We start from the raw sequence: 27,298 nt of genomic DNA on the forward strand, positions 1-27,298 counted from the left end.
CTCCTTGCAGTCCAAGGGACTCTGAAGAGTCTTCTCCAGCATCACAATTCAAAAGCATCAATTCTTTGGTGTTCAACCTTCTTTATGGCCCAGCTCGCACATCTGTACATGACTGCTGGAAAAACCATAGCCTTGACTATACGGAGTTTTGTCAGCAAAGTGATGGCTCTGCTTTTTAATATGCTGTCTAGTTTTGTTGGGGCTTCCCAGGTGGCACTAGTGGTAAAGAAACAGCCTGCCAATGCAGGAGACGTAACACATGCATGTTCAATCCCTGGGTCAGGAAGATCCCCTGGAGTAGGAAATGGCAACCCACTCCAGTATTCTTGCCTGGAGAATTCCATGGACAAGGGAGCCTAGTGGGTTACAATCCACAAGGTCACAAAGAGTCAGAAATGAATGAAGGGCCTTAGCATGCACACACACACTGGGTTTGTCATAGCTTTTCTTCCACAGAGCAAGCATCTTTTGATTTCATGGCTGCAGTCACCCATCTGCAGTGGCTTTGGAGCCCCCCAAAATAAAGTCTGTCACTGTTTCTATTCTTTTCCCATCTAGTTGCCATGAAGTGATAGACCTGGATGCCATGATCTTCAGTTTTTGAATGTTGAGTTTTAAGCCAGCTTTTTCACTCTCCTCCAACCCCAGGGACGAAGGAGCCTGGTGGGCTGCCGTCTATGGGGTTGCACAGAGTCGGACACGACTAAAGCGACTTAGCAGCAGCAGCTTACGCCTTCATCAAGAAGCTCTTTATTTCCTCTTTGCTTTCTGCCATTAGGGTGCTGTCTTCTGCATATATGAGGTTATCAATATTTCCCCCAGCAATCTTGATTCCAGTTTGTGTCTCATCCAGCCCAGCATTTTGCATGATGTACTTTGCATATAAGTTAAATAAGTAGGGTGACAATATACAGCCTTGATGTATTCCTTTCCCAATTTTGAACCAGCTCATTTTTCTGTGTCTGGTTCTAACTGTTGCTTCTTGACCTGCATACAGGTTTCTCAGGAGGCAGGTAAGGTGGTCTGGTATTCCCATCTCTTTAAGAATTTTCCACAGTTTGTTGTGATCCACACAGTCAAAAGCCTTAGCATAGTCAATGAAGCAGAAGTAGATGTTTTTCTGGAATTCTCTTGCTTTTTCTATGATCCAGTGGATGTTATCAATTTGATCTCTGGTTCCTCTGCCTTTTCTAAATCCAGCTTGTACATCTGGAATTTCTTGGTTCTTGTACTGTTGAAGCCTAGCTTGAAGGATTTTGAGCATTACCTTGCTAACATGTGAATTGAGTGCAACTGTGCAGTAGTTTGAACATTCTTGGCATTGCCCTTCTTTGGGATTGGGAAAAAAACTGACCTTTTCCAATCTTGTGGTCACTGCTGAGTTTTCCAAATTTGTTGATATATTGAGTGCAGCACTTTAACAACATTGTCTTTTAGGATTTGAAATAGCTCAGCTGGAATTCCATCACCTCCATTAGCTTTGTTCATAGTAATGCTTCCTAAGGTCCATTGACTTCACTCTCCAGGATGTCTGGCTTTAGGCAAGAGATCACACTATCATGGTTATCCAGGTCATTAAGGCCTTTTTTGTATAGCTCTTCTGTGTATTCTTGCCACCTCTACATAATATCTTCTGCTTCTGTCAGAGCATAATATCTTTCTGTTTCATGCCCATCTTTGCATGAAATGTTCCCTTAGTGTCTCTAATTTTCTTGAAGAGATCTCTAGTCTTTCCCATTCTATTGTTTTCCTCTATTTCTTTGCATTGTTCACTTAAGAAGGCTTTCTTATCTCTCCTTGCTATTCTTTGAAACTCTAACTGAGATCACACACCTGGTTTCAGGAACTAATGAAGCTCAGGTTTTTGATGTCTCATTGTAGAAAGAATTCAGTGAGATTCAAAGTGGTAGGTAAGAAGTGGATTTATTGAGAAGAAACTCACTCCACACACAGAGTGTGGGCCATCTCAGAAGGCAAGAAAGGCCTTGGGAGAAACACACTCCATAGACAAGTGCTCAAGCCATCACAGAAGGCAAGTGCAGCCTCAAAATGTGGTGTGGTTAGCTTTCATGGGCTGGGTAATTTCATAGGCTAGTGAGTGGGAGGATTATTCAAACTATTTGGGGGAAAGAGCAGAGATTTCCAGTAATAGGGCCACCGAGAAGGAGTGGCAGAAGATGAGATGGTTAGGTATCATCACCAACTCAATGGGCATAAATTTGAGCAAACTCCAGGGACCTGGGATGCTATTTTCCATGGGGTTGCAGAGAGTCAGACATAACTTTGTGACTGAACAATAACAATAACCACCTTTTGGTCTTTGATGGTCGGCTTTGGAACTGTCATGGATCCTTTAGGTGTATGATTTAGCTTGCGGATGTGTAAAAAGGAGCATATGCTACTGCTGCTAAGTCGCGTCAGTCGTGTCCGAAGGAGCATATAATGAGAATCAAATTCTAGTTGAAGTTGACTTGTCTGCCATCTTGGACCCATTTGACTCTAATCTATTTATGTTATGTCCTCAGGCTATGTCATTCTTTCAAAGGTTATGCCCTGCCCCTTTGCCCCTTCCCTTCTGTTTCAAAGTCATTACAGACTGTGGAAAGTGTCATGACAAATGCTGAAGCATGACTCTGGCTTCCCTGAAGGTGTATGGACACCCTATAGAGTCAGGAAAGACCCAGCACACTGTAAAGATGAAGCCAGCTGTGGCTAAAACACCTGGAGTGTGGAAGGTGTGTGTGCAGGCAAGCTACGCAACGTGCATTCTGTGGACTGCTCAGGGTAAGCTCTGTCCAGAGACAAGCTTGCAAGGCTCTCAGCAGAATCTGCCTCATTTTAATGAAATAATCCTCCTTTTTTTGGTCACACCCACAGCACCAAGGATCAAATCCAAGCCCCCTGTTGTGGAAATGTGGAATTTTAACCACCGGACAGCCAGGAAGTTCCCTCATTTTACCAAGCTTTACCAAGAGCTTGCTCTTTGGAAGAAAAGCTATGACAAACCTAGATAGCATATTAAAAAGTAGAGACATCACTTGGCCAACAAAAGCCCATATAATCAAAGCTATGGTTTTCCCAGTAGTTATGTACAGTTGTGAGAGTTGGACCATGAGGAAGCCTGAGCACTGAAGAATTGATGCTTTTAAACTGTGGTGCTGGAGAAGATTTGAGAGTCCCTTGGACAGCAAGGAGATCAAACCAGTCATTCCTAAAGGAAGTCAAGCCCGAATATGCATTGGAAGGACTGATGCTGAAGCTGAAGCTCCGCTGCTTTGGCCACTTGATGTAAAGAGCCGACTCACTGGAAAAGATCCCAATGCTGGGAAAGATTGAAGGCATGAGGAAAAGGGGATGAAAAAGGATGAGATGGTTGAGTGGCATCAATGACTCAATGGACGTGAGTTTGAACAAACTCTGGGAGATAGTGATGGACGGGGAAGACTAGCATGCTGCAGTGCATGGGTCACAAAGAGTTGGATGTGACTGAATGACTGAGCAACAACAATTAAACCCCTCTCCAGGTGTCCTGTCACTGGGCAGGAAATGGGGATGGTGCTTCTGTATCTCTCTGGAATCGAGAGGAACTGCTGCAATTCCACTTAGAGAACTCCTTGATTTCTAGGCTCGTTTAGAATTCGTTGCTGGTCCATTCAAGTTTGTTTAGGAACTTCAATTGCAGTGACTATTAAAATCTTCTTGAGCACCTATTAGGAAGCCTGGCAATTGTGGTAGACAGTCTTATGTGCAAATGTATGACAACTCACGTCGAACTGGGGACAGAGAAACCACAGTCTGGTCCCTAAGTGACTTTCCACAGCACACCTAGAAAGTGACACAGAGTATAATTCAAACAGTGGCAGTGTCTCTGCAAGCCAATGCTGTGAATCCTGGGTGATTTGGGGACTTGTGCCTGCTGCTCCCAGCAGCATCAGCTCACAGGAAGAGCTCGTGGCATGTTGAGGAGTGAACAGTGGAACAACAATGTTGTTTTCCAGGCATAATTGTCTCAACCCAGGGTTGGTTTGTGTTTGTTTTTTTAAAGATTTTTTTAATGTGAACCATTGTTAAAGTCTTTTTTGAATTTGTTACAACATTGCTTCTGTTTTATGTTTTGATTTTTGGCCCCAAGGCACGTGGGATCTTATCTCCCTGACCAGGGATTGAACCCACACCCCTTGCATTGGCAGGATTCTTAATCACTGGACCACCAGGGAAGTCCCCCAGGTTTGTTTTTAACCCTCAGGCCTGAGGCTTCGCAGGTGGCACAGTGGTAAAGAATCTACCTGCCAGTGCAGGAGACACAAGAGACTGGGGTTCAATCCCTGGGTTGAGAAGATCCCCTGGAGGAGGAAATGGCAACCCACTCCAGTACTCTTGCCTGGGAAATCCCAGGGACAGAACAGCCTGGCAGGCTATAGCCCACAGGGTCACAAAGAGTTGGACATGACTGAAGCACTTCACATGCATGCACAACCATTTATCTATCTGCTGGATACTTGACCTCTTACGTATATACTCCAAGTCCACTTCTGTTTCAGAAAGGATTGAAAGCAAAGCCTGAGAACTGAGTGGTAGAGAAGCAGAAAGTTTGGAAATAATCTTAGACTGTGAGGTAGAGACTCGGATTACACTCAACCCCTCACCCGCTCTGTGACCTTCTGTTTCCTCAGCTGGAACACAAGGAAATGGATTTTCAGCTTCAACATTCAGTGATCTGAGGTGAGAAGCCAAAACGACCAGAATAAAAAATGGGATATAATCCGAGAAATGTGTATCACATGGCAGGGCGTCTTGGCATCTTAGAAGCTTAGAATAGGTTCCAGTTTTCTGAAAGATAGAAATGCAGCTTAAGTGGAAAGATATAGCTTGGGACTTTAACCCATCATCCTATCAAAAACATTCATATTACCCTCAGCTGTATATACATCATCTTTTGGGGATGGTACAATCAGAGAGTATTCCTGTGATTCGTAATGACCTAACAAACCTTTTGGAAAAAAGAAAACAGCTTCCCCTTTTACAAAACTATTTTATGCAAATCACTCTTAATAAATAAGCTTTTAAAAACTCAGAAGCATTTTTTTTCTTTTTGGGTGTGCTGGGTCCTCTTTGTTGCACTGGGGCTTTCGCCAGTCACTAGGAGAAAAGGCTACTCTCTAGTTGGGGTGCCTGGGTGTCTCATTGCAGTGGCTTCTCTTGTCGCAGAGCATCAGCTTAGAAGTTGTGGCACATGGGCTTAGTTGCCCCTTGGCATGTGGGATCGTCCCAGACCAGGGATCGAACTCGTGTCCCCTGCATTGGCAAGCAGATTCTTAACTGCTAGACCACCAGGGAAGTCTGTGTTTGCTTTTTAAGGCCTGTCTCTAAAGCATCCATCAAAGTCAAGTGTAAAGCAGTCCAACACAAGCTACTCCAGCTCAAGGCAGAATGGTCAAGTTCCTGCTCTCAATACTCTCCCAGTGCTGTTGGCTCCCAGAAGCCTCTGCAATCTCTTGTCACCAGAGGGCTTGCCTCACGAACCATGCCTCCTTCCTGGCCGTGCACAACATTCCCGTGATACTTTCCACCCATGCACTGTTCCACTAGGTAATGGAGACAGGAAGAACTCAAGAGTTTCTGCCCTTCATGACTTCACAGTCTAGCCCAGTGAGGAAACTAAAATGAAAACAAATAATATAATACATTATAGCATAGTGTTACAGGCTGTACTGTGTCTCCCCAAATTCCTATGCTAAAGTCCTAACTGTTAGTAGCTAAGAAAATGACTGTATTTGGGAAAAGCGTCTAAAGGAGTAATCGAGTTAAAAAGAAGAGATTAGGGCATAGACACACACAGAGGAAAGACCCTGTGAAGACACAGGGAGAAGGTGACCAGTCAAGGAGGGAGGCCGCAGGAGAATCGACCCTGTTGACACCCAATTTTTTTTTAATCAGTGTGATTTCTTCAAAAATTTTTTTTACTTTTGGCTGTGCTGGGTCTTTGGAGAAGGCAATGGCAACCCACTCCAGTGTTCTTGCCTGGAGAATCCCAGGGATGGGGGAGCCTGGTGGGCTGCTGTCTATGGGGTTGCACAGAGTTGGACACGACTGAAGCGACTTAGAAGCAGCAGCAGCAGTGATGGGTCTTCGTTGCTGTGAGGGCTTTTCTCTAGTTGTGGAGAGTGGGAGCTGCTCTCTGGCTGCAGTGTGGGGACTGCTCATTGCCGTGGCTTCTCTGGTTGCAGAGCACAGGTGCAGGGTGCATGGGCTTCAGCAGGTTCGGCAATGGGCTCAACAGTTGCAGTCCCTGGGCTCCAGAGCACAGGCTGATAGCTGTAGCACATGGGGTCAGTTACTTCTCGGCATGTGGGACCTTCCCGGATGGGGGATCAAACCTGTGTCTCTTTCATTGGCAGGCAGATTCTTTACCACTGAACCACCAGGGAAGCCCTAACATCTTGGTCTGGGATTTCCAGCCTCCAAAACTGTAAGAAAATAAATTGTTACTGAAGCCCCTGGTGGGTGGTATTTTGGTATTATTATTTTATATTATTAATATTATACTAGTTATATTATTAGTTTGCCTGAGCAAACCAATACACATAGGTTTTCATCCACTCATTCATTCATTCAAAGAAAAGATGTATAGCACCTGTTGTGAAAAGCTCATTCAAGATCCTGGAGCTACAGAGTAAAATAAAATAGAATGGCTGTTTTCAAAAACACTCATAGGTTTGTGAAGAGGGGTAGATATTTATACACCTATGAGTGTTATTATGATGTGTTATTATACAGAAATTTTATTTATTTACATCACACCTTGTTATGAGAATTATTTTAAAAGTATAAACAGTATCGTGATGGGTAGGAGAATTAATTTGGAGGAGTTTAGAAAAACTTCACTGGGATGAATTTGATAGATAGATGAGCTAGGGCCACACAGTAACTTTCATGAGATCTGGACACTTGCTCTTGTGGGCTTTCTCCTCCTAAGAAATAATTTAAAATTACATTTTACTGATGGAACAGGTAGAAGACAAATATATAATATTACATATTAAAGCACTTTCTTTTTTTAATTCCATATTTTAAACTTTTTATTTTGTATTGGGGTATAACCAATTGACAACGTTGTAACAGTTTCAGGTAGCCAGGGGACTCAGCCATACATATACATGTATCCATTCTCCCGCAAACTCCCCTTCCATCCAGGCTGCCACATAACATTGAGTAGAGTTCTCTGTGCTATACAATAAGTCCTTGTTGGTTACCCATTTTAAATACAGGCAACCATAAGTTCACTTTTTAAGTCTGTGAGTCTCTTTCTGTTTTACAAATAAGCTTATTTGTATCATTTCTTTTTAGATTCCACATATAAGGGTTGTCATACGATATTTCTTCTTCTCTGTAAAGTGCTTTTATCTAAAAGTTCATTTTTCTCTTTTGATTTTAAAAGAAGCTAAGACATTTTTACGGGTCCCTGAAAGTTCTATGGACTCCATGCACAGTAACTCATGTGCCTGGTGGGGAAGTCAGCCCTGAGGATGAAGGAGAAGGCATTCTAAGTAAGAACTCAAAATGACAAGTTCAATCCAGCTAGAGCAACAGGGACACTAAGGGGAAGAGAAGAAGCTGAAGAGGCAGACCTGAGCCAACTCAGAAAGGTCTGGAATGTTACACCAAGGCAGTGGTGTGCTGGTAAATGCTTAACAGCCAGCTCTCTGGAGAGAAAGCCCTGATTTGCAGTATTTTCCAACTCCCTAAGTATAAATACTCCTACAGTGGCCAACTTCAAGTTGTACCATGGCATCACCAAATGCAGATCTGAGAAGGGATATTTGCCATCAGCTCTTGTAAGTCATGCAGGCAGCCTCCAGTGCATTCTGCCCTGAAGCAGTGAGAAGGGATTTTGTCTCTAGGAGTGGAGAGCCTTCAAGCAGATTTATATAACATGATCTTTATGTTAAATCACTCTGTGATTCTGAGAATCATTCTGTATTCTCTGGTAGAATACATTTGGCTATAAGTAACAGAAAAGCCAACTAAAATAGGCTTAAACTATCTGCATACATGCTTAGTCACTCAGTCATGTCCACCTCTTTGTGACCCCATGGACTGTAGCCCACCAGGCTCCTCTGTCTATGGGAGTTTCCAAGCAAGAATACTGGAATGGGTTGCCATTTCCTCCTCCAGAGGATCTTCCCAACCCAGGGATCGAACCCACATCTCCTGCATTGCAGATGGATTCTTTAGTGCTGAGCCACTGGGGAAGCCCCTAAACTAACTGACATAATGGCAATTGACTCACCTAATCAGTCTAGAGGTGATAGAGGTCTGTTACTACAGAAGCTGGTGATGTCTATCTGTCTCTCCATTCTGCTGTCCACAGTGCTGGCTTCATTTTAAAGCTGGCTCTTCTACTGGAGAACAGCTGCCAGTAGCAACTGAGACTAAATGTTTCCGTGTTCATATCTGCTGAGTGGCTTCCCACAGGCCCTCTAAGAAGACTAAGAAGCAATTTCCTGGTGGCTTCCAACAAATCTCTCTTCCTGTCTCATTTGGCAGAATCAATTTCATACTAATTTTTAACTCTTTGCTGACAATAAGGTGGACATCTCCTATATAACTGGACTAGTTCCTAGAACTAGGACTGGGGTCAGCGTCCCCCAAGGTACAGGGGTTATATGGGGAGGGGAGGATGCCTGAACAAAATTGAGGTTCCGTTAAGAAGGAACAAGTGAGTTAGGTCATTGGGAAGGAAAAATTAGCTAGTGGATCTTGGGTAGAAAACCAGTAATTGTATTTTCCATTCTGTTAAAAGTATGAAAGATGGATTCAATCGGGGAGATGGGGGGGCAATAGGACTCTTTTGTAACTGACAGGGTAAGAGATGATGAATTCCAACAGTGATCACACAGCAGGTAGAGAGAACAAGATGGATTTAGGGAATGCTTAGGAATTAATGGGACTCAGAGCCTGACTGGAAGGAGAAGTATTCAAAGACATCCTCAGCAGTTTGTGGAGACATTAACCAACACAGGGAACATAGGCAAACACAACTAAAGATGAAGATGATGCATTTGGTTTTTCATTTTTGACTACATGAGGGATGTTCAAAAAAAGATATCCAGTATCAAATTAAAAAATAAGGGATTGGAGCTCAGAAGAGAGGCAGGAAGAGAGATTTATGAGTCATAATTATAGAGGTGGTTGCTGATGCTATAGACCTGGATGACAATTCCTTGGAAAAACACACAGACTGAGAAAAGAGGGGAGTAAGATGAGAACGTTGTTAAATACCAGTATTTAGGATGTGGTGGGAAAAGATGATGCAACAAAGAATAAACCAAATTTGGAGTTGAGACTCCCTGGCCTTAGAGATCTAGACAGAATTGCTTTGGACCCCACATTCCAAATTCCTGTGTCCTATACAAATTCTGCAAATTCCAAGGACTAACTCTCTTCTGGCTGCATCTGATACCTAGCATCTTCATCTCTGAAGTGATCTCTGTGATTCACTGCATCCTTGGACTAGAAAATACAGCCTCCAGTTTGCAGCCCTAGACCAAAAGACTAACAAGAACACAAACTTTCCTGAAAATTTAGAAGGAGAGACGACAGGGATTAGAAATCTGCATGGTAGTAGATATTTCTGTTCTCCTTAAGTCCTGTTGATATTCACTACTATTAGCTCCAGTTTCTGGATATGAGAAGAGCTCAATATATATTTTCTGAATAAATGAATTAATGAAAAAAGTTTGTTTTTTGTGATCCTCCCCCAAACCAGGCCCTAGATTTTTCTTTCTCCCACCCACATTCTGCCTTAGCTCTCAAAGTTATGCTAAACCATACAAATTCAGTTCTCTTGGCTTTTCACTCTTAAATTTGCAATCACAAACCCATCATGCTGCTTAGCAAAGCTAAAAAGTGAAAGTGAAAGCCTTTCAGTCGTGTCCTGACTCTTTGCGACCCCATGGAGTATACAGTCTATGGAATCCTCCAGACCAGAATACTAGAGTTGGTAGCCTTTCCCTTCTCCAGGGGGTCTTCCCGAGCCAGGGATGGAATCCAGGTCTCCTGCATTGCAGGCAGGTTCTTTATCATCTGAGCCACCAGGGAAGCCCAGTTAATGAATATATAAGGATTTCCCGATGGCTCAGTGGGTAAAGAATCCACCTGCAATGCAGGAGACACGTGTTGATCTCTGGGTCAAGAAGATCTCCTGGAAGAGGAAATGGCAACCCACTCCAGTATTCTTGTCTGGACAATCCCACGGCCAGAGGAGCCTGGCGGGCTATAGTTCATGGGGTCACAAAAGAGTTGGATATGACTTATGGACTAAACAACAACAACATTTGCCTAAGGTAACCTACAAATTCTCTGCTTATGAATTCCTATGTGCCTTTAAAACAAAGCTCGAAGTTCAACGTCTGTGATGTGTTCCTCAGCTCTCCCAGACAGATTTATCTGCTTCCTTCTATGTGATCCTGTATTACTTTGTATATAATCCACTATTATCTTCTAATTTAAATACCATGTGAGAAATAGCACTTACCACACAGTGTTATAACAATTTTTTGAGATATTGGTCTCTTCCAATGCCTGGCATATATTAATAGTAGATCCTCAACAACTTCTTCTTGAGTAATGACAGACATTATTATATATAGGCAGTGTGTTTAACGCTTCCCTGTGAAACAGAGGGATTTGTGTGTCTATGATTTATATCTTGCACACAAGTGACTTCCTTGGCTTTAGAAAGTTAGAAAGGCCTCTTCTCAGGCCATCTTCAGATGGGCACAGTTACCCTGGAATTGGTCATGCGTTGCTGGGACAGTGATGTGGAGCTTGGGAAGTGGGGTGGGGGACAAGGACTGTTTTCTAAGCCACATTTCACCCAATATCACCCACATGTACAGTGAGCCTGTGCTTATCATCCATTCCTTTCTCCCTCTAGGATTTTTTATGTTTATTTTTGAAAATGCTATCCACTGATATGGGCTTCCATGGTGGCTCAGTGGTAAAGAAATCACCTGCCAATGCAGGAGACTCAGGTTTAATCCCTGAGTCAAGAAGATTCCCTGGAGAAGGAAATGGCAACCCAATCCAGTATTCTTACCTGGGAAATCCCATGGACAGAGGAGCCTAGCAGGTTATAGTCCATGGGATCACAAAGAGTTGGACACTATCTAGCAACTAAACAACAACAACAACAGTTTCTTGGTATGGGGTACTTACCAATTTCCAGGCATTAATACCCCATTAGGTGCTGCAGCTGCCATGTCAACTCCATGAGGAAGGCAGCGTGGGGGAGGGAGGGGGTGAGAAATATTGGAAAACATCCTTAAATTCCACTCCATGAGGAAGATCTGACTCAGAAGTGTGTCATCTGAGCATCAGCCTCCATGTGATCTGAGGGGCCCAGGAGGGTGGTCCAGGAAGTGGGCAGCCCACCACCCTACAGGGCCCACTCTGGGTCTGCCTGGGGCCTGGCTGTCATGCACCAGGATGAAGGACAGCATTGTTCTTCTGTAGGGGTGACAGGTCTTTGTGTTCATTGTCTGTGAAATCCTGATTCAGCACAGGGAAAAGTTTGTCAGCATCCTCTGCTGGGGTTTCACGGGGCCTGGAAAGGTGGTGAATCAGCCCTACAGCCGGCTTATGGTCACAAAACCAAATTTCTCACAAATCCCCCTTCCTCAACAACAGATACCACTCTGCTTTGGACTTGCTGGAGAGCTGAGCCTACAATGGACACATTTCCCAGACTGTTTGGGATCTTATTTAAAACGGAATGGAGTGCAGGTATGAGTGAAGTCAGTTATACAGAAAATAAATCTTGCAGATTTTGTGGAGGTTTCAGGCCAAAAGGAAGATGCATGGTGGGTGGAGGAGGATATGCTAAGGTCAAACTCTGGCTTCCTCAGTTACTAGCTATATCAACTGGTAAGTTATTTAATTGCTCCTTGGTTAATTGCTCCATTCATTAATTCATAATTCTTTCATTCATTAATGAATTTCCCCATTCATTGATTGCCTCGCTTTTCTATAAAATGCCATCTATAAAATCACCATATATAAAACGGAACTAGTAACGCTTCATTTGTGGTGTGGAAATTACATGAGAGGATGCAGCCACAGTTGTTCAATACTTTCCCCATTAGCAATAGATATCACTATCAGGACAATTGTAACATCAAAATATGGTTTAGAGACAGAAACGTAGGTATGGTTTGGAAACCAGTTTAGCTGCCAAAATGAAGGAAAGTAAATGCTTGACAGAAATCATTTTGCCTTTCCTTCCTTTTCAGTGCGGGTTTTTTCAATCTTTTTAAAAAAATTTTATTTCTTTATTTTTGGCTGCGCCAGGTCTTCATTGCTGCACTCGGGCGTTCTAGCTGTGGAGCCTGAGGACTACTCTTCGTTGTGGTGTGCTGGCTTCTCATTGCAGTGACTTCTCTTGTTGCAGACCACGGGCTCTAGGCACAGGGGCTCACTAGTTGTGGCACATGCGCTTAGTTGCCCTGAGGCATGTGGAATCTTCCTGGACCAGGGATCGAACCCATGTCCTCTGTATTGGCAGGCAGATTCTTATCCACCACACCACCAGGGAAGTCCCATTTTGTCTCTTACACATGTTTCCTCAAGAAGAAAAGAAAATGAAAAAGGCTGATTTGGTCATAGTGTGTGGGTTAATAGCTAAATATTACCAAAGGGAAGGAAGCTGAAGTGCCCAGTTATCTGGTCACCTCCAACACAAAGGCAGCTAAGCACCCCCTAACAGATTAAGTTCTGGACACTGCCGTTCATGCAGGCGCTCTGCTCCCGAGGCCCTAGGGGGTCAGTCTCTCACCTCTGTTCCCTGGTCCTGGGGGCAAGTGCTGCATAAATACAATCACTAACAGCATCACATGATTTCCTTTACCTCTCCCCGGAAAACCTCCTAACTAGGTGCTCTCACCCCCAGACTTTTCCCAGCCCATACACCTTTCTGGCTGCTGTGAGTTCCATGTTGTTAATGTCTATGCTTTGCACTTTCCTCCACTGAGGATGCCATGCTCTGCACAGCCCTACCCAGCACCAGATCTCACAGGTGCTGACCTCATAAGGAGCAACTCTTGGGGCTTAGAGGAAGTTTTTTTTGAGAGAGAAATGAGTGGATAACTAACCCATCAATGCAATACCCTGGAAGAAGTTTTCTCTGTTACTGAGGTGCACCCCACCAAGAGGGTGAGCAGCTCACGTCCTCAGGACTGGAGTGACTTCTAACCTGTGCCCTTAACATCTCTGTTGACCACAAGACCTGCTAACACAAGCAGTGATCTTCATACGAACTCTGAGAAACCAGGGAGGAAAAATGTCAGAGTGCAAGTTTTCTGATCTCCTGCGGGGGAGGGCATCCTAATTTCAGAGGTGCCTTGATCCAATAGGATTAATGCCCTTATAAGAAGAGATCCTCTGTTACCCCCTTCTCCTCCTGCCCTCAGTCTTTCCCAGCATCACAATCTTTTCCAATGAGTCAGCTCTTTGCATCAGGTGGCCAAAGTATTGGAGCTTCAGCTTCAACATCAGTCCTTCCAATGAATATTCAGGACTGATCTCCTTTAGGATGGACTGGTTGGATCTTCTTGCAGTCCAAGGGACTCTCAAGAGTCTTCTAAATACCACAGTTCAAAAGCATCAATTCCTTGGTGCTAAGCCTTCTTTATGGTCCAACAGAGGGTGAGATAATGGGATGTTATCATCGACTCAATGGACGTGAATTTGAGCAAACTCAGAGATACTGAAGGACAGGCAAGCCTGGCATCCTGCCATCCATGGGGTCCCAAAGAGTCAGACACGACTGAGCGACTAGACGACAACAACAGAGAAGAGCTGGTGGAGGAAGCAGTCCCCCTCCTGTGTGTACACATGCAGGAAAGGCCGTATGAGGACACAGAAAGGAAGCAGTCGTCTGCAAGCTGGCAAGAGAGCCGTCACCGGAAACTGAATCAGTCAAAACTTTGATGTAGGATTTTCAGCCTGAAGAACTGTGAGAAAATAAATTTATGTTGTTTTAGCCACCCAGTCTGAGTATTTTGTTCTAGCTGCCTGAGCAGGCTGATGCACAGCCCAAGTGCCCACCAACAGACAAACGGATAAACGAAATGTGGTATATACATGCAATGGAATATTTTTCAGCCTTTAAAAAGGAGGAAAATTTGACATATGCTATAATATGGTTGAAACTTGAGGGCATTATGCTAAGTGAAACAAACCAGACACTAAAGGACTATTGCATGAATCCACTTACACAGATCCCCAGAACAGTCAATTCCATAGAGATAGAAAGTAGAGTCATGGTTAACAGGGGCTTGGGTAAGGGGGAATGGAGAGTTGTTTTATGGGTCTAGAGTTTCAGTTTTGCAAGATGAAAAGAAGTTCTGGAGATGGATAGCAGTGATGGTTGCACAACAATGTGAATGGGCTTGGTACTACTGAACTGTACACTTAAATTGCAAAATTTATGTTATGTGTATTTTGCCACAATTAAAACAAATTTTAACCCAACACATGCTCACTGCAGAAAATGTGGAAGGTTCAAAACAGACTAAGGAAACAGGTAAATGTTTACTTATAATCTCACCATCCAGATACCTTCATTATTAAAATTTCCTTCCAGCTGTTTTATATATAACCTGGCAGAGGATGAGATGGTTAGATAGCATCATCGGTTCAATGGACATGAATCTGAACAAACTCTGAGAGGTAGTGAAGGACAGGGAATCCTGATGTGCTGCAGTCCATGGGGTCACAAGGAGTTGGACACGACTTAGTAACTGAACAACAACAACATAGGTACATCACTGTTGGCTTAGAGAGTCATCTGTGTCCTGGTGCAGTGCTACCCCACTGTTAAACAACCTGCGCTTCCCATTCCCCATTAACAGGAGTCTAGCCTTCCCACTGGGCTTCCCAGTGGTAAAGAATCCACCTGCCAATGCAGGAGATGCAGGAGACACAGATTTTATCCCTGGGGTGGGAAGATTCCCCAGAAGAGGACACGGCAACCCACTCCAGTATTCTTACGTGGAGAATCCCATGGATAGAGGAGCTAGATGGGCTATAGTCCATGGGATCACAAAGAATCAGACATGACTGAGCAACTGAGTAAACAGCCTGCCCGCTACTATTCTCACAGTGCCTTTACTCCGTAAAACTTCTAGGAGTTTCTAAGAGATGTCTGTATGTCTCACATGCCCATCCTGGGGTCTTCTGTCCTGGTGGCCAGTCGCATTCACACTGAACTATGGCTACTTCAGGCTCTCCTGTCACTTCCTGCACCTTCTTCTTCAATGTTTCTAGTCTATGGTTGCTCACAGTAGTTGTCTGTTGCTGTGTGACAAAATTTCTCCAAAACTCAGTGGCTAGGAAAGGTTTCTCATTTCAGGTTCTCCACTTCAGGAATCCTGGAGCAGCTACATGGGTGTTTCTGGCTTAGTGTCTCTCCTGAGATTGCAGCCAGGCTGTTGGCAGGGGCTGCCGTCATCTGAAGGCTTGGCTCTGCTGGCGGAGCTGCTTCCAAATGGCTCGCTTGCTCTCACGGTTAGCAAGGCTGGTGGTCAGTACACACAGACCTCCCCATAGGGCCACTCCTATGTCCTGATAACATGTAGCTGCCCTATTCAAGAGCGGTTCTCCATGAGAGAAAGGAAGGCAGAACAATAGAATCTTTGTGACCTAGCCTCTGAGGTCACACTTTGTCATTGCCACAAGGTCCTATTACTTATACCACCGCATTTAGTGTGGGAAGAGACTACACAAGGGCATGAAACCAAGGGGCAAGGGTCAATAATACACACATATATGGCTTAAAAACAACACCATTATAACCAAGCTTGTAATAAACAATCCCTGTGCCCTCAGAGGACTGCGGTGTGAATGGATTTCCTTCTTCTTGCTTGTGTGCCACCCTTACCCGCCACTCCTGTGGTCTCAGGTTCCATTCTGGCTGCTAAGTGAGAGTCGCTCGTCTACTTGCTTCCCAGTTTCCAAAATGACATCCATGTTCCTCATCTGCTTTCATGCCTTTCCCAGTGAGCTGTGCTTTTTCATTACTTTTTGCAATTTTAACAGAGTATAGAAGGAAGCAAGGGGAAATACGTATGTTTAATTTGCCATGCTTAAGCAGAAGTCTTTCCATTTGTTACATGCCATTTTAATTTCATTGCTGTTATGTATCTATTCATATTCTTTCTCTATTTGTCAATAAGATTACTTATCTTTCTTCGCTAATATTTAAGAGCTCTTCATATAAAGAGATACAATTACTTTAAATATATTTTACCTTTCTCTCAATGATAACCTAAATAATAAAATTATATTCTGGATTATCTGGTGAAATAGATTGTAAACGACAACTGGCAAGAATGTTTAGTGCTTTCATTTGCACTTGTGAAGTTTGTGAGCTGAAGCCCACATGCTATCATGGCACACTGTACCATGAAGGGTTTTTGTAACAGCTTGAAGAGATTGCTAGAAGAATAGAATCAGCTTGTGCATATGATGATGCGAGCATGCTGCTTACAAAGATCGTCCTTCCACATTCATATTTAAAAGCAGTTGCATTGGGTGCCCAGTATTTATATGCATCAACTAAAGCAGTTTATTTACAATGAAGAATATTTTTCTTCCCAGTCCCATCAATCATTGAATTAGATAATACTGTAGATTTAAGAGATTTTTATCTTTGTTATTCAGTCCTAAGTTTATCTGCCTCTTTCAACCCCATGGACTGCAGCACGCCAGGCTCCTCTGTCCTTCACTATCTCCCAGAGTTGCTCAAATTCAAGTCTCTTGAGCTGGTGATACTATCTAACCATTTCATCCTCTGCTGACCCCTTATCTTTTTGCCTTTGATCTTTCCTGGGGTCAGGGTCTTTTCCAATGAGTTGGCTCTTTGCATCAGGTGGTCAAAGTATTGAAGCTTTAGCAAAATTCTTCCAATGAATATTCTGGGTTGATTTCCTCTAGGATTGACTGGTTTGATCTCCTTGCTGTCCAAGGGACTCTCAAGAGTCTTTTCCAACATCACAGTTCAAAAGCTTCTTTGGCATTCAGCCTTCTTTATGGTCCGACTCTCACATCCATACATGACTATTGGAAAAGTCATACCTTTGTCAGTAAAGTGATGTCTCTGTTTTTTAATATGCTCTCTAGGTTTGTCATAGCTTTCCAAGGAGCAAGTATCGTTTAATTTTATGGCTGCAGTCACTGTCCACAGTGATTTTAGAACCCAAGAAAGTAAAATCTGTCACTGCGTCCACTTTTTTCCCTTCTATTTGCCGAAGTGATGGGACCAGATGCTTCCATCCTGTGATCTTAGTTTTTTATTTTAATTTTTTAATGTTGAGTCTCAAGTCAGCTTTTTCACTCTCCTCTTCTACCCTCATCAAGAGGCTCTTTAGTTCCTCTTCACTTTCTACCATTAGAGTAGTACCATCTGTATATTTGAGGTTGTTGATATTTCTCTTGGCAATCTTTTTAATTTTTATTTATTTGGCTTTTTATTTTTATTTATTTATTTGAGTTTTAGTAGACATCTGGTAGCATCTTTAGAGTTTTCTATGTATAGTATCTTGTCATCTGCAGACTATCACAGTTTTACTTCTTATTTTCTAATTTAGATTCCTTTTATTTCTTTTTCTTCTTTGTTGTGGCTAGCACTTCCAAAGCTATGTTGAATAAAAGTGGTAAGAGAGGACATCCTTGTGTTGTTCTTGATCTTAGAGGAAATGCTTTCAGCTTTTCATTGTTGAATATGATGTTAGCTGTGGGTTTGTCATATATGGCCTTTATTATGTTCCCTCTATGCCCACTTTCAGGAGGGTTTTTATGTTACCCTCCAATGAATTAAGGGCTTTCCAGGTGGCACAGTGGGACAGAATTCACCTGCCAATTCAGGAGATGCAAGAGACACAAGTTTGATCCTTGGGTTGGGAAGATACCTTAGAGTAGGAAATGGCAACCTGCTCTAGTATTCTTGCCTGGAAAATTTCATGGACAGAGGAGTCTGATGGGCTACAGTCCACAGGATTGCAAAGAGTTGGAAATGACTGAGCATACATGCATGCCAGTGAATTAAGCAACTTTATAGAATTATTTGTAGATTTCTTATTGTTAAAATTTTAATGAAATGTAAGGTCTAATTTTCCAAGACTTGCAAAAATAAAATCTTAAAACCTGGTGGCTCAGTGGTAAAGAATCTGCCTGCAATGCAGGAGATGCAGGTTTGTTCCCTGGGTTGGGAAGATCCCCTGGAGAAAGGCAAGGCAACCCATTCCAGTATTGTTCCTGAGAAAGTCCCGTGGACAGAGGAGCCTGGCAGGCTACAATTCATAGGGTTTCAAAAAGTCAGACATGATTGAAGCTACTGAGCAAAGTTATTTATGTTGTTTTCTACAATGCATTTATATAGGCAATGTTTCTTGGCATTAGTATTTTTAAAGTCAAATATAGAAACAGATGAAAAAATTGAAATAATTCCAAGAAGCCATATTTCCACCATGAAATTCAACATCAGAGACTAGTAAACTGACAACATCTGTCACATTCTATTAGAGTTGTTAATTTCAACTTTTATTGGTTTCATACTTTATGGTTACTTAATTTGTGGATCTGTGTACTAGAGTTCTCCAGAGAGACAGAACCAACAGGACATGTATGTGTATGTGTGTGTGTGTGTGTGTGTGTGTGTAGAGAGTGAGAGACAGAGAGAGAGAGAGAGGAATACAGATAGAAGCAGAGAAAATTTTAAGAAACTCATGAGGTTATAGGAGCTGGCATCTAAAATCTGCAGGATGGGCTGGCAGGCTGGAGGCTCAGGGAAGAGTTGATGCTGCAGTTTGAGCCCAGAGATTATCTGGAGGCAGAATTCCCTTTTCCTCAGGGGACCTCAGTCTTCTAAGGCCTTCAGCTGATTAGACAAGGCCCACCCAGATTATGGAGGGTAATCTACTGTATTTGGAGCCTACTGATCTAAGTATTAACCTCATCTAAAAATTCTTTCACAGGACATTAAGCCTGAAATTTGACTAAATATGTAGGCGTTGTAGCCTTACCAAGTTGACAAATGAAATTAAACATCACATCTTGTTTTGGCTTTGCACTTATACAAGAGCCACGAAGATCAAGATTTTAAAACTTGTTTTAAATATATACTTTTATAGTACTGAAAAAAAAATACTTTACATCAGCTCTGGGGAGTGGGGAAGGGTCTGTACATTTTTTTCTTTCAAAAAATTCTGAATTACCCTCAGATTCAATAGCACTCTTTGTAGAACTGAAGAGCCTAGTAAATATTTTTTTTCCCCAAAACTGAAAAACACTCTTTCATGAAAGATTAATTCTGCCAGTGAGGGATTTGCTGGCATATTCATCCAGGTCCTGGATAACAGGGCTTCAGAAATGTGGGCCTGATTACTCACACAATATGTATTCTGCTTTTTTCTCTTAACATTTAGTATAAGGGTCTAGATACTTTTTGAAAAAGATTTTGTTTTTCTTATTGTTTTAATTTTGTAATGATTTCAGTAAAACATAATACAATTATTTATGGTCATTTCTAGGGGAAAAAACAGCTGCTACAATATAACCTAAAAAGCCAGCACTGAGAACAAGCATTAAGGTATACTGAGGGTAATGCTGTATGCATGAAGTTCATGTGCATTTAGCAAAATGTTTTAAACAAAAAGATACTTTTCCTTCTCTCTCCACCATCCCTGAATAGCAACTAAATCCTATGAATGTCATCTCATACAGAAAAGAGAATGAACTAACAATTTCGTTAAAATTGAAAAATCATATGAATAAAAATATCCAGCCTCATGAACAGAGGAATGATTTATTATGCAAACCTGAACCTACCACCTTAAAATCTTAGGTTTGCTATACTTTATATTTCCTGTCAGGAATGCTCATATTTCAGCTATAAATAGAACATGGCAGCAGATAGAGTAGCTTTTTAATTAGGTCATTACCCAGTCTGCATGACTTATTTTCTTTGAGTCTTTGCCATTTTTTACTTCAGATTTGGTCTGTGATGGTGATGAAACATGACAGAGTCATACCAGGCTTCCAAAGAACTCCCCTTGCGCTCACCCCCTCCCCCACTGCCTCTCTCTCCCTCTCTTTCATCATATGTGCACTTGCTCTGTCAAAACCTCTTGCAAAAGGAAGACAGTGAGGAGCTTCTGCCATGTTCAGACCAGAAATTCAGTCTCACCCCTGCCAGTTTCCCATCTAGGACTAAATGTCCCAACCAGACCTGGGCTTATGTCTGGCTCTTCAGAATAAAGATATTACCATCTTTCCTGAACTTTGTGACTGTTGGTGAGGAATTGAGAAACGGTGACAGATGAATGGAGCTGCCTACATAAAACTAAAGCATTGAAAGTGACTGAGTGAGCTTAGTTTTCCCATCTTCCTTATTAAGCCTAACTCTGTAATAGCTTTTACTAGCTTCTGAAGGAATGACAAAAATGAAAAAGACCCTTATAGCCAGTATCCTTTCACCCTGTGGTTTTCGAGCTGCCAGGAAGGGTCTTAAGTCTCCAAATTCTCACTGTCCTACCTCCGTGACAGGCACATGGTGATACTTTGTGTGCATTAGTTGCTCAGTTGTGTCCGACTCTTTGTGACCCCATGGACTGTAGCCCACCAGGCTCCTCTGTCCATGGGACTTTCCACGCAAGAATACTGGAATGGGCTGCCATTTCCCTCTCCAGGGGATCTTCCTGACCCAGGAATTGAACCCGGGTCTCCTGCATTGCAGGCAGAATCTTTATCATCTGAACCACCAGGGAAGACTCGGTAAAGGACAAAAATCTTCATTCAGTGGTGGCACTGCTGGTGACTTTGGAGGTTTTGGCATTCCCACAAGTCTGTCAATACCCTTCTAAAAGATTCACCAAAAGTCCTTTCTAATACCCACACTAAGTTAGAGCTGGGGGGGAAATGCAGCTTCACAAATCCCGTCTTTTCCACCAGCCCTCCCCCATCCCTTCCAGTCAGACTGTTGGGGAACCATTGACAAAAACCGCCCACTTTGGCCAGGCATGAGGGCAACCACTTGCCTGAGTTGTCTCACACAGGAGATCACTACAAAGAATGAGGTGCTGCCACCGAAAACTAAGTGGGAGAATTCAAGAGGGGCCAAAAGGAGGAGAGAGGAGTCTTGCCAACCTCCCAGAAACCCTCACACTTGAATCCATCTTGGCTGAGAGATGTGTACGCCAGCAGGAAGGACCCTGAGTCACCAAACATGGGCCAAGCAAGATGATTGGCCAGAGACAACCCAGAAACTAACCCCATCACCATAAAACCTGAGACTGCAAGCCACGTGATAGAGTGGTCCTCCTGCTGCTCTCCATCCAGGCACGCCTTCCCAATAAAGTCTCTTGCTTTATCAGCATGTGTATCTCATCGGACAATTCATTTCCAAGTGTTAGACGAGAGTCCACTCTCAGGTCCTTGAAGAGGTCCACCTTACTGCAACAAGACCACTTCTGCATTTGTCTCAGGGCCATTGCACCTCTGTGGCAGGTCACATAGCTGCATTATTAAATGCAGACCCATTTCCTGGTCTGGGAACATGACCGGAAAAGGCCAGCTGCTGTTTTCATAACTCATTTATCTGGCAGGATAACCAGGCCTGAATCTTACTGGAGGAAGAATTGACCTGGTCTGATGTAAGGCTATTTTAACCTGTGGTATTTATCTACTATAGGACCAGTGGCAGTACCACTTTCCAGATCGGAAGCTACATGAGACTTCTGGGCACTGTGCTTCTTAATCGTTGTACCTCCAGTGCTGGGCTGGCACATAGCTAAGTGGCCTATAAATATTTACTGAGTTTAATGAACATGTATGCCTGAATTGTGGTGCTGGAGAAGACTCTTGAAAGTCCCTTGGACAGCAAGGAGATCAAGCCAGACAATCCTAAAGGAAATGAACCCTGAATACGCATTGGAAGGACTGATGCTGAAACTGAAGCTCCAATACTTTGACCACCCAAAGTGGTCCAATGAGCTAACTCATTGGAAAAGACCCTGATGCTGGGAAAGATAGAAGGCAAAAGGAGAAGAAGGCGGCAGAGAATGTGATGGTTAGTTGGCATTACAGTCTCAATGGTGATGAATTTGAGCAAACTCCAGGAGATAGTGAAGGACAGGGAAGTCTGGTGTGCTTCAGTCCACGGGGTTGCAAATATTGGCCGAGACTTAGCAACTGAACACTGAACACTTGGGAAGTAAGCAAGTAATGCCAAGTTGAACTGTTCTTCAGAATAAAAAATCATGGATTAGTCATTCACTTGATCATTTTGTCAGCCCTTCACTTAACTAACAAGTATTTATTGAAAACCACCTATGTTTCAGGATTTTTGCCACATTGTGGGATTGTAAGATGAGTAATAGGCAGTTCCCCTACTTGTTAAGTTCACAGCCAAGTAAGAAAGACAGATAAGTACATCAGGATTTTAATACAGTGTGATGAGTGCTAATAAAGGTATAGACATCACAAGGACACCGAGATCAGGCATCTAACCCCGCCTGACAAGGTCAGATTTGCACTAAGGAAAGATCACTTTAAAACTAAAGACATCATTGCTTGAACATAACATAATTATTGCAAAATGGAGTGCAGGATTATAGGTCTCCTCCATGGGGTCCTAGCTTCAAGCTGTAGGCAGTAACTGAAAGAGAAAGCCCTTCAGAGAGAAAATAAGATTTAAAAATGAACCTGAGTTCTGTATAAAATCAAAGATGTTACTCTGTGACAACATATGGCTCCTGTCTACTCCAGCCAAAATGGCACACTTTCCTCTTCCTAAGGAATCTGTCTAAGATAACGGCAAGTGATTGTGTTACTTCTTTTCATCTTGTTAGAGGTCTTGGATCCTAAAGTGTAATTCCCCCCTAATTCCCTGATGAGGGCCTTTTTGAAGCAATAAAGGAAGAAGAAATTCCACTCTTGACCTCTAGTAAGTGCTAAGTAGAAATCAGCGACTATAGGGCTGATGGTCATGAATATGAGACATGCATGCTCCAGCGTCGGTGACCAGAATGTCTGCAGAGCATTTGAAGACCCAGCTCTCCTTTTGCTCCCAGAAAATGAAGGTAGGAATCATGCTATGTGTTGCCAACCCCAGTGGTGCTCTTTCAGCTCCAGACAGGCTTTCCCTTTTCTCTAGCCTGCTGCACGATCCTAACTTAAATGAGATGACAAGGCAGAAACCAGACAAGCTGAAGGACTGTGAGGAAACAGGAGGTGTTGGAGTACTTCCTGCATAAAAATGATGTTTTCATTTTTAAAACCCACATTTCCCCTCTTGGCTGCAGCTCAGAGACTCAGACAAGAGCTATAATAATGACTAATGTGCTTCTCTTAATGTACCCGCTAACTGCAAGTCAGGTCATTCTTATATCAATATCACAAATCTTGATGCTTCTGTAACCACTTACATGACCGGTAAGAAAAGCAGCTTTTTCCAGGGGATAGTATCTCAGAGATATGTGAGAAATCCCAGGCATGCTCAGAGGAGTCTGCAGCTGGCCTGATGAGGAGCGAAGCGAGGGTGTGGGAGGGCGGCTTGGAACTCCACTCCAGTGCAGCTTCTCATGTCTGCTGATCTCAGCTTCTGATCTCTCATGAGCACCAGGGCTGCGTCTACTGTGGGAGACAGTCTGCGGTCCCTTTGGCCAATGCAGCAGGACATCTGCCATTGTCATAGGTGTTGCTGCATGGACCCTGCTGGCCTTGGTGCAGACCATTTTCAGCTTGCCAAGGCAACAACCATGCAATCATGATGGGAGGTGGTTTCCTCTCTGTGTCACACTCTATATTGGGGTTCCTATCCTCAGCAAAAGTTATGATTATTCAGATTCACTCTAGAGCCATTTCCCAAGATGAGCCCACAATCCTGGGATGGGTGTCTTGAAGAAGTTCTAGTCCTATGCTTAGAACCAAGAATTCCTTCATTCTCTGGCTAGTTGAAAACCTTCAGTTTTACCTCCTAAGCCACCTAGTACCTCACTTTTTACAACATTGTTACTAAAATGCTCCTTGGGCTCTTGGACCTTACTTCTGATTGTTTTTTTGTTTTTTGTTGTTTCAGTCTGTCTCTTCCTTTATACCAGGTGCTCTCCCAGGGGCTCCACTGCCTGAGAACTGAGAGCTCCAATGAAAGGAGCTCTGCTCCATGGCCTTAGTCCAGACCCTACCTCAGTCATCAACTATGTTTTAACGGTCTGACAATTTAATGGGGGACTGACTATTCCCTATTCCTCCCACTAACGATAGCTAAAAACCCTGGATATTATATACAAAACAAACATAAAGGACTCAGAAAGGTGGAGAGAAAGAAGATAAGCCAGGAATCTCGGGATCCATATGTTATTGGCTGAATCCCCAAAACTCAAATGTTGAAATCTTAACCCTCAGTTCCTCCAAATGTGACTATATTTGGAGACAGGATCTTCAGAGATGTAATTCAGGTCTAATGAGGTCATCAGGACAGGCTGTAATCCAATATGACTAGTGTCTCCATGAAAGTGAAAGTGAAGTCGCTCAGTCGTGTCCGACTCTTTTCGACCCTATGGACTGTAGTCTAGAGAAAATTTGGACCCACACACCCCAGGGGGATGTGTGCACGCATAAAGACACAACGAGAAGGTGGTCATCTACAGGCCAAGGAAGGAGAACATAGAAGAAACCAACCCTATAGGCACCTCGGTCTTGGACTTCTAGCCTCCAAAATTGTAAGCAAATTAATTTTATTGTGTATGTCACTCAGTCTGTGGTGCCTCTTATTGCAGCCCCGACAAACTAATGTACCAAGGAATTACACGCTACTGAGTTCCTTGAGTTTTCTTTTTGCTTCATATATTCTAGACTTGGGGAAAGTCGGCAACCTGAAAACACTAAAGAATACAGATTAAAAAGACAGAACACCTAGCAGAAGCCTGCTCTCTCTAGGCAAAGGACAAGGAAGGGGACCGACTAACAAGACAGAAAATTTTTAGACAACCACAGCTCTACTTCAGCCAATCTCCACTGAAAAAAACTGGGGCCTCACATATAGCCATGCCAACAAAGGCCAAATGGGGAGCTTAACCCTCGACCTTCACCAGCCTGTAACGAAGTGCCCCAATCCCCGCACTGGGGTTGTATAGAAGAAGGCTGAGAAGGGAGAAGGATTTCATTCCTGGCATCCCTGAAGGGCCTTAGAAAGCTTCCCCTCCTCATGGTGTCATTGGCGGCCACATGGAGAGCGGTGACAATACTCTCACCCACACAGGTAGCAGTGGAGGCTCAGTGGGGAGCTGGGACTCACAGCACAGCCCAGGATAAACCTTCAGATTTCAACAGAAGTTACCTGGGCAACCTGACATTCTCCCTTACCCCTACCATAATAATGTCAGAGGAAGCTAGAGAAATCAGATTTAAATAAGATTTAGAATCATAATAAATTTTTAAATGTTTGGTTTTCAATAAGAAATCACTCAGCATACGAAGTCCCAAGAAGATCCCAAATTCAATGAAAACAGACTATCCATAGATGCCAGCACATCTGGCATGATAACATCTAACAGAGATGTTAAAATTATTTGACAAAGACTTTTGACAGCAGTTATCATAAAAATCATAAAAATACCTCAACAAGCAATTACAAATAAGTTTGAAATGGAAAAAATGGAAATTCTCAGCAAAGAATTCAAGATACAGAGAAGAACCAAATGGAAATTTTAGAAGTTAAAAATATAATGACTAATAAAGAAAAACTCAGTGGATGGGCTCACCAGAAGCATGGATGGGACAAAGGAAAGAATCAGTGAACTGGAAGATAGAATAACAGAAATGATCCAACCTGAAAAATTGGGGGTCGGGAGCAGGAAGGAATAGAGCCAAAGGGACCTGTGGGACTGATAACAAGAAGTCTAATGTATATGTCACCATAATCTCAGAAGGAGAGGAGAACAACAGGATTGAAAAAGTACTAGAAGAAATAATAGCTGAACACTTCCCAAATTTGTAAAAGGTATAAATCTGCGGATTCAAGAAGCTAAGCTAAAACCAAACAGGATAAACCCAAAGTAATCCACACGGAGACACATCGTGGTCAAACTTCTGAAAACTAAAGACAAAGAGAAGTCTTAAAAACACATGAGACTTAACCTTAAGTGAAAAACAAACTCATAGGATTCCTCATCAGAAACCATGGGTAAAGGAGTGGCACAATATTTTAAGGTACTGAAATGAAAGAATTCAACCTAGAATCCTATATCCAGTGAAAATGTATTTCAAGAAAGAAAGAGAAATCAAGACATTTTGAGATGATGGAAGACCAAGAGAATTTGTCACCAGCAGATCTACCCTTAAAGAATGGCTAAAGAAGTTTCTCTAAACAGAAAGGAAATGATAAAAAGAAGAAATCTTAAGACATTAGGAAGGAGGTCAGAATATAAGCAAAAATATGAGTAAATGCAATATACTTCTTTCTTCTCTTGGGTTTTCTATATTATGTTTGATAGCAGAAGCAAAAGTTATAATAGTGCCTGTGTGGTTGCGCTCAGTTGTGTCTGACTCTTTACAACCTCACAAACTGTATAGCCCGCCAGGCTCCTCTGTCCAGGAGATTTTCCAGATAAGAATACTGGAGTGGATTGCCATTTCCCTCTCCCAGACGTCTTCTTGACCCAGGGGTCGAACCAGCATCTCCTGCATTATCAGGCAGATATTTTACTGCTGACCCACCAGCGAAGCCGATCAAGATATTACCAAAACAAAAGAAGAAGTTATATAAAAGCAATAGCAAACAAAACTAGACAAAAAACCTCTGTAGGAACTTCCCTGGTGATACAGTGGCTAAGAATCCCCCTGCCAATGCAGGGGACATGGGTTAGAGTCCTGGTCTGGGAAAGATGCCACACGCTGCAGAGCAACTAAGCAGTTCGCCACAGCTACTGAGCCCACATGCCCTAACTAGAGAGCAGCCTTCACTGGCTGCAGCTAGACAAAGGCCAAGTGCAGTGACAGAAGACCCAGGGCAGCCAAATAAAAATAAATACGTTTTTAAAAGAAACCCTTTGGAACTTTCACTAACGACTGTGGTGTGTGGTTTTTCAGCAAGTGAAGAATGTGAAAGTATTAGCTGCTCAGTTATGGACCATAACCCGCCAGGCTCCTCTGTCCATGGAATTCTCCAGGCAAGAATACTGGGGTGTGTAGCCGTTCCCTTCTCCAGGGCATCTTCCCGACCCAGGAATTGAACCCAGGT

The 27,298-nt window shown here is 42.9% G+C and overlaps 1 long non-coding RNA gene across 1 annotated transcript; it reads right to left on the bottom strand.

The window, feature by feature from the left end:
- Positions 1-12,060: 12,060 nt before the first annotated feature.
- Positions 12,061-15,649, bottom strand: LOC145539126 (uncharacterized). Its single transcript, XR_014077584.1, has 2 exons — positions 14,620-15,649; positions 12,061-14,012 (listed from the first exon to the last, which is right to left on the bottom strand). It is a non-coding gene; the product is annotated as an uncharacterized LOC145539126 (long non-coding RNA).
- Between the last annotated feature and the right edge of the window lie 11,649 nt (positions 15,650-27,298).

Source organism: Giraffa tippelskirchi, chromosome 2 (assembly GCF_054371585.1).
Source record: "Giraffa tippelskirchi isolate mGirTip1 chromosome 2, T2T-mGirTip1v1.2.pri, whole genome shotgun sequence".
Classification (NCBI taxonomy): Eukaryota; Metazoa; Chordata; class Mammalia; order Artiodactyla; family Giraffidae; genus Giraffa; species Giraffa tippelskirchi.